Consider the following 7,217-nt stretch of genomic DNA (forward strand, 5'->3'; position numbering starts at 1 on the left):
AAAAAAAAAAAAAAAAAAAACTAATTTCTATGCATCACATGCTATGGAGGACCACACTACATCAACTTTGAAATGATAAAAACGAGAAAAAAAGATGATGTATAACATTATTCAACCAAATCTTTCTTGTTCATCATTTCTTACTCTATCTAAACTCCTCACACAATTCCTGAAACTATAGATGAAAGACATTCCCAAAGAAAACACAAAAAAACACTACTGAGAAGCATATCAGGAAATAATAAGCTATATATATAAACTTTGGTCACACTACAACTTAATGACGCCTATCTTGTCTCCAAGGGGTAGCTTAATTTGCTGGATATCGCGTCTCATGAAGCGAAAGTTACTAGATTGAATCACCTTCTCCTTTCCCCTTACTTGTTTGGACATTTAAAAAAGTAAATAAAAAATGGACGCCTATCCCATTTATTTTCTAACAGTTCCATTTGGTTTTAGCAAACGAGTGCATAAGAAATTCCATACAACTTAAAAGTTTGCAGTTTTAATTATATTCTGGAGATAGTACAATTTGTATTCCCATATGAAACAGCAGAGATCATTATGGCCATAGGATTGTCGTTTTGATCATTGTTTGTTGCTTGTGGTAGAAAATTAGAAGAACTATCTTTTAAACGCATGATGGATGTGTCATGAATACTGAATATTTAATAATTGAAAAACCTCTTCCTATCAGTTTAAGCTTTTGGAATAACTGATAATTTAACATGGTATCAGAACAAAGGTCTTATGATCAAATCTTGACTCTGTCAAATCACCCTCTATTTTAATTAAATATTTCACAATGATTAAGTGATTAAATTTATATCTACTTACCAGTTTAAGTTTTTAGGATAACTGATAATTTATCTCTTCCCAATTTGCTAGCATGTGATTAGAATCTTCATGTAGATGGCCAAAGTTTATCTTCATGCTGATGAACGATTAGGTTATTCAAATTTTATTGAAATTTATATAGTACAAGAGAGGAAGGTTGTGAGGTCTACTTGTCTCGAGTCGTGAATCCTAGTTGACACCCGAGGTTAGAATAATTTTAGAAGTCACTCTTGTATCCCTCTTGTGTCACTTTATGAATGAGGTGGCTTTAAAATCACCATTTGATTAAATTCAATAATGATCAATCACAAGTCCAACAGTGATTTTGGAAGCCATATCAATTTCAGAGTGACTAAACAAGAAGAGCACAAGAGTAACTTCTAGCATTACTCCCCGAGATTGCTCAAAGCAGGTGAGCTCTATAGCCTCCTCTAAAATTTGGAAAGCAAAATTATAGTGGATCCTCATCTTTTAAATAAAGCCTAAAAGCACATACTTGTAAGTATTAGCATTATTGTCCTATAAACAATCAAATTATGTTTGAGTTGATAAAATGCCAAAACTTCTATTAAAAGCCATTTCCACCCCCTCTTTATAATGTTAAATTGCCTAAACCCCACCTGCTGTTTGAAAGATAATTTAACAAATATGCTCAAACATAGCATTTGGTACAAATATAGAGCACAAATGGTTTATATTTCAGAACACACATACTACTATAAATCAATAAATTTAGATCCAATACAATGCAAACAATTAATGAATTCAATACACTCCACAAACATGAAAGGAGAATTTTAACTATAGTACTATTGATCTAACTTTAAACCATGACCATGGCAATGATGCCAAAAACAACCATCATCCACCCATAATATATAGGTTTAACGCATTCCTTGGCTGCTGAAATAGGAGAAGGTGCTAGAGACACTGTCTGAGGCAGCACTGTTATGTTAAGTTTTTGGTTTCCATTCTCACAATGTTTGGCAACACCACAAATATGCCATTTTCTTCCCGAGGTTGCTAGAGTAATCACATCATTTCCACTAATCAAGGCCTCAATTCCCAATAGTGCAACACATTGTTGGAAGCCAGTTCCATTGACTTTAAGAGCATTATGAACTCCCTCTTTATACTTGAAAACTGCACCAAAAAATTAATTCTTCCATCAGTCAAACTTAAAATAAATACATGTACAATTTTTTTTTTTTTTTTTTTGAAAACTCAATAAGAAACAAAAATGATCCACTAGCAACCCCTTAAAAACAAGATAGCCTCAAAGTCAAGTAATGCTATGTATCAAAATCCGAATGAAAATGATTTTCCTTTACAAAAATTGGAGTAATGCTATGGGAGTGGTTCCCTATCCACTTTTTGTAAAGGAAAAAACTTTCTATTCGGATGAGATATAATCAATACTTTAACGTTCATCCTTACGTGGAGTCTCAAACTCCATTTAAATAGATGAGACCCAATACCTAAAATATTTAATTAAATTGGAGTGAATTGACGGAATCAAAGTTCGAACTCATAACCTATGGCTCTGTTATCATGTTAAATCACCACTTATTTTAAAAGTTTAAGCTGATAGGAACATGTAAATTTAATCAATACTTTAACAAAGTATTGATTTGAAAACAAACATGGGCAAATAAAACTAAAAAAATATATAAAAAAATATGGTAAGTACAAAACGTTTATAGAGTTAATTTACCAAGAGTGTCACCGACATGAAACTCCTTTCCTTGAGCCCAAGCTTGGTAGTCAAAGTTAATGGTCCAACCCTTATCATCACCAACCACAAATTCTGTGGCCAAAATTGAAGGGACAAGAATTGCTACGATTGCAAGGTTGAAGAAATATTGGGAAGATGCCATTGATTCTCTTTAATGTGTTGTTGGTCTCAAGACCTAGAAATGGTGGGTATTTATAAGTCAAAGATCTCACATTTTGATCATCTATGGACGGCAATGCCAAATGGCACAATTAATTTAATTTGTTGGAGTTGTTCAAGAGATAGGCCTTTTCTTTTACATTTTGGACTGCTCACCGGCTTTTAACTTTGAGATTATTGCCGCCGTTTTGTGTTAAATATTAGTTAAACCTAAAATTTTAATTTTTTTAGACAAGTGGTGATCATTTAATGTGATATTAGAATAAAACAAAGATTGATCATGAGTTCGAATTTTAACTTGGTGTGTTTTCTTATATTTTTCTTATATATTTTATGTGTTGTGAGAGTTTGAACTCACATGTGAATGGATTGAAAAGTTATTAATTATATAATTGAATTTACCACTTCTTATCTATTTAAGCTTTAGAAATAATTGATATTTAACACAACCATGTTAGAGGATATTATGGGATTTGATTTAAGATATTTAATTGTAATTGATTGTAATGATTTGATTTTATTGATATGATTGTAATCATATTTAATTATCATACATATCTATCTCATTTTTCCTATAAATATGAGTATTTTGTAATGTAAAAGTTTCAAGTGATCAATAAGAGCGAAATTCCTTAGGGCTTTAATGGTCCGTATAATCTTTATGTATTTTTATTTTCTTTTTTTCATTTAAATTTCTTTATATTGTCTTTTCTTTTACAGCTAGACGAATCGATGTTGCTAAGATTACTGCATGGATGGGAGTCTGTTTCTCAGTTTCTTTAGGCTCTGTTTACTTCGACGTAAAATTGTTACTAGAAAATGATTTTCACATTTACGATGTTTACTTCGACGTAAAATAGTGGTCAAGGGAAAATATTTTCCTTTTGACCGAAAATTCTTCTTTAATTTTTGGAAAATGTTTACGGTTTTGAAAATCGTAAACCATTTTCCGACTTTTAGCATCTCATTCTCAAATCGACGGATCTTACAAAGACCCACCTAGAACCTTGCCGGGACTTTCCCGGGACCCGCTTGGAACTCGTCCAGGACCCGCTCGGGATCCCACCAGGACTTGGCCGGGACCCAACTGGACTTGAACAGGACCCATCCAGAACTACCCAGGACCTGCTTGAGATTTGCCCAGACCCGCTCGAGACCCAACCGAGACTTGCCTAGGTCCCGCTCGGGACTTGATTGTGACCCGTCGGTGACCTGACCGGGACCGGACCGGACCGGACCTGCTCTGGGCCTGACTGGGACCAGTCCAAGACTTGACTAGGACCCACTCGGGACTTGCATAAGGCCGGACCGGGATCTACTCGGGACTTGCCAGAGACCCCGTTGGGACCCGCTGGAACTTGGCCGGGAAACGCTCGGGACTTGACCGGGACCCCCCTAGGAACCCGTCCAGGACTTGACCGAGACCCGCTCGGGACTTGATAGGGACCTGACCAGGACCAGCCTTGGACCCCGCAGGGACCTGCATGGGACTTGACCCGGACCCACCCGGGACCCCGCTGGGACTTGCTCAGGACTTAACCGGGACCCGGCCGGGACCTTATCGGGACCCACCCAGAACTTGACTGGGACCCGCCCAGGACTTGACTAGGACCCACCCGAGACCCCGCCGGAACATACTAGGTACCTATCCAGGACTTGATTGGGACCCCGCGGGAACTTGACTAGGACCTACAGGACTTGACCGAGATCCGAGCAAGTCCCTGTGGAAAATATTTTAAGGAAAGTCATTTTCCCTGAAAATGTTTTCTACAGAAAACATTTTACGCTGTTTACCGCGCGCACGAAATTTTTTTTAAAAAAAAATTTTTTAATTTTTTAATATTTTTTTTATATCTATATTTTCCAATAAAGTCCTGGGCAGGTCCTAGGCGAGGTGGGTCCTCGCGGCGGGGAGTTGGATAATATATATATATATTCATTTTCTGTGCGCGCGGTAAACGCCATAAAATGTTTTCGACATAAGATTTTCAGGAAAAATAGCTTCCCTGAAAATATTTTCCTACGGAAACCATTTTACGATGAAATAAACAGAGCCTAATTTGCTTTATAGTTTGTACATAAGTTTGCATTATGTGATAATTAGGATATTTTATATTATTATTAAACTATTGATTAAATGATTAAGTTTGCATTATGTGATGATTATGATATTTTATAAGGTTAATAACTTTTTAGTACTTAAGTTTTCACTTTTTTATTTTTTCATACCTAGGTTTTAAATTGCATCACAAATGGTACCTAACTTATGGGTAAAGACCAATTTAATACTTTTGACAGATTCCATCAACCGAACTAATTTCGCCCACCTCATTCCGGCCCTAGGGTGGCTCAGCCACCCTTAATGGCCAAAATGGGGGGTGGTCGTAATTCTTATTGGTTGTAAAATGCAGGCCGAAAGCCACCTATATTTTATTTCCTCCTTTTTTTTTTTTTTAAGTTTTGATTTTTTTTAATTATTTTAATTAGTTTTATAATTTTTTTTTTGTTAGGACACATGGCATGCTTTTGTTATAACATATGTCAGTTCGTTAGTTTGATTGACAGAATGGTGACAGAAGTACTAAACCGGTATTTACCCATAAGTTAGGTGCCATCTGTGATACAAATTAAAACCTAAGTGGAAAAAAATAAAAAAGTGAAAACTTAGGTACTAAAAAAGGTATTGACGTTATTTTATATTATTATTAATTGATAAATGCCATATATTGTATACTTGGACCCCTTTATTTACATTAGTTAATCATTTAACTGTGTCGTTATTTAATATTTTGTGTTAGTTTTGTGTTTTTAGTATTTTGTAGGTCATTAAAGAAAAACTACAGCTTTAAAGGGAAAAATGCAAAGTTTGGAAGAAAGCGTACTTTGAGAAGAACTAGATGAGGTGGTTAAGTCTAACCAAATCCAAGAAAAAGGTGAAATCAGATTAAATTGGATAAAAGATCAGATTGGATAAGATTTCGGATCGGATTCAAATTCAGATTTTCTACACGTCTCAGTATTTTAACCATAACTTTCTGCTTAAATATCGAATTGAAGTGATTCAACGGCATTGGAAAGCTAACTCAAAATAGTACCATTCATTGTGAAATAGGATTTTCCTAATTCAGACGGTTACTATGCCAAGATCGTCCCGCAATAAAAGGTCACAAATCTGGGCGAATCCTATTCCGATTTCAGACTTCTATTTTGACTGGGAGACAGACCTCCGAATTATCTAGGTTTAATAAGGTTGCTAGGACTTCCCTAAGCCTATAAATAGATTTATTTGCATTCAAGAAAATATACACAATCCCAGAGAGCAAAATTCTTTTGTTTAGTTTCTCTTTAGTTTAGTTTAGGTTTAGATTTTAGTTTTAGTTTTATTTTTATGTGGAGCTAATTCCCAACTAAGGTTAAGGATGAAGCCTCACCGATGAAGAACATCAATACTTTCATGTAAGTCTTTATTTATCTGATTTTATTGGATTTAATATTTCAATTGTTTTACTTCTTTTCAGTGTGTGGAGTGATTCTTGGATATCTTTTGTGATTCAAGGATACATTTGATGATTTAAGATAATTTCACAGAATTGATTGCTTGATTTTATTTGCCTAAATAATTGGATATCCCTTGTGATTTGTTCAACGGATACATTTGGTGTTTCAATCAAGATTGGATATCTTTTGTGATTTACGGATACATCTGATGATTTAATTAATATTGGATTCCTTTTGTGATTTGTGCAATGAATGGATACATGTGATGGTTTTGATTAACTGTTGAAGCATAGTGAAACATATCTAAGATTTTAATTGTGAGAACTTCAGATTAATATTGATAAACATAGAGGTATGTTGTTATGATTCAATGAGTATGAATTCTCAAACCTTAGTCTTTCATCTCTTAGTTTATTTAGTTTATGTTTAGTCTTTTAATTTTAAAAAACCCAATTCAAAACCATTTTTGAAACTAGGTTAGGATAAAATTTTTTTAGATTTAAATTGCTCTTTCAAAAATACAATTCTCTATGGGTTCGACCTCCCACTTGCAATCTATTAAACTAGAATTGATTCGTGCACTTGCGAGTTAAATAAATTTGCACAACATTAACTATTGATTAAATGCTTAAGTTCGCATTATGTGAAACTTAACTTTAATACATACTTCTCACCGTACACCAGTACACTCATATTAATACCAGTGGAAGGCCAAGTAGATGGAACTAGGCTCTCTCTCTCTCTCTCTCTCTCTCTCTCTCTCTTTTCGATTCTATATAGTTCATCAATTATTATGCACAGTAAAAAAAATTTTGTATCAGAGCCATGGTTACCTTCCTGAGACGGGTGTCTGGATGCGTCAGGTTTAGAGTTGTGTCTCCGGCCATCCGCAACTCTTGACGTGAGACACTCTTGAAAATATAAAAAGACTCACAAGTGATGGAGAGTTGGGTCAATGTGAAGAGACTCAGAAGTGAAGGGGAGATTG

At 34.8% G+C, this 7,217-nt stretch overlaps 1 protein-coding gene across 1 annotated transcript in view; it reads left to right on the forward strand.

Annotated features, from left to right (window-relative positions):
- Positions 1–7,217, forward strand: part of LOC132190774 (disease resistance protein RUN1-like) — a 15,820-nt gene that overhangs the window by 913 nt on the left and 7,690 nt on the right. The window lies entirely within an intron of this gene.

The sequence above is a fragment of the Corylus avellana genome, chromosome ca8 (genome assembly GCF_901000735.1).
Source record: "Corylus avellana chromosome ca8, CavTom2PMs-1.0".
NCBI classification, from domain to species: Eukaryota; Viridiplantae; Streptophyta; class Magnoliopsida; order Fagales; family Betulaceae; genus Corylus; species Corylus avellana.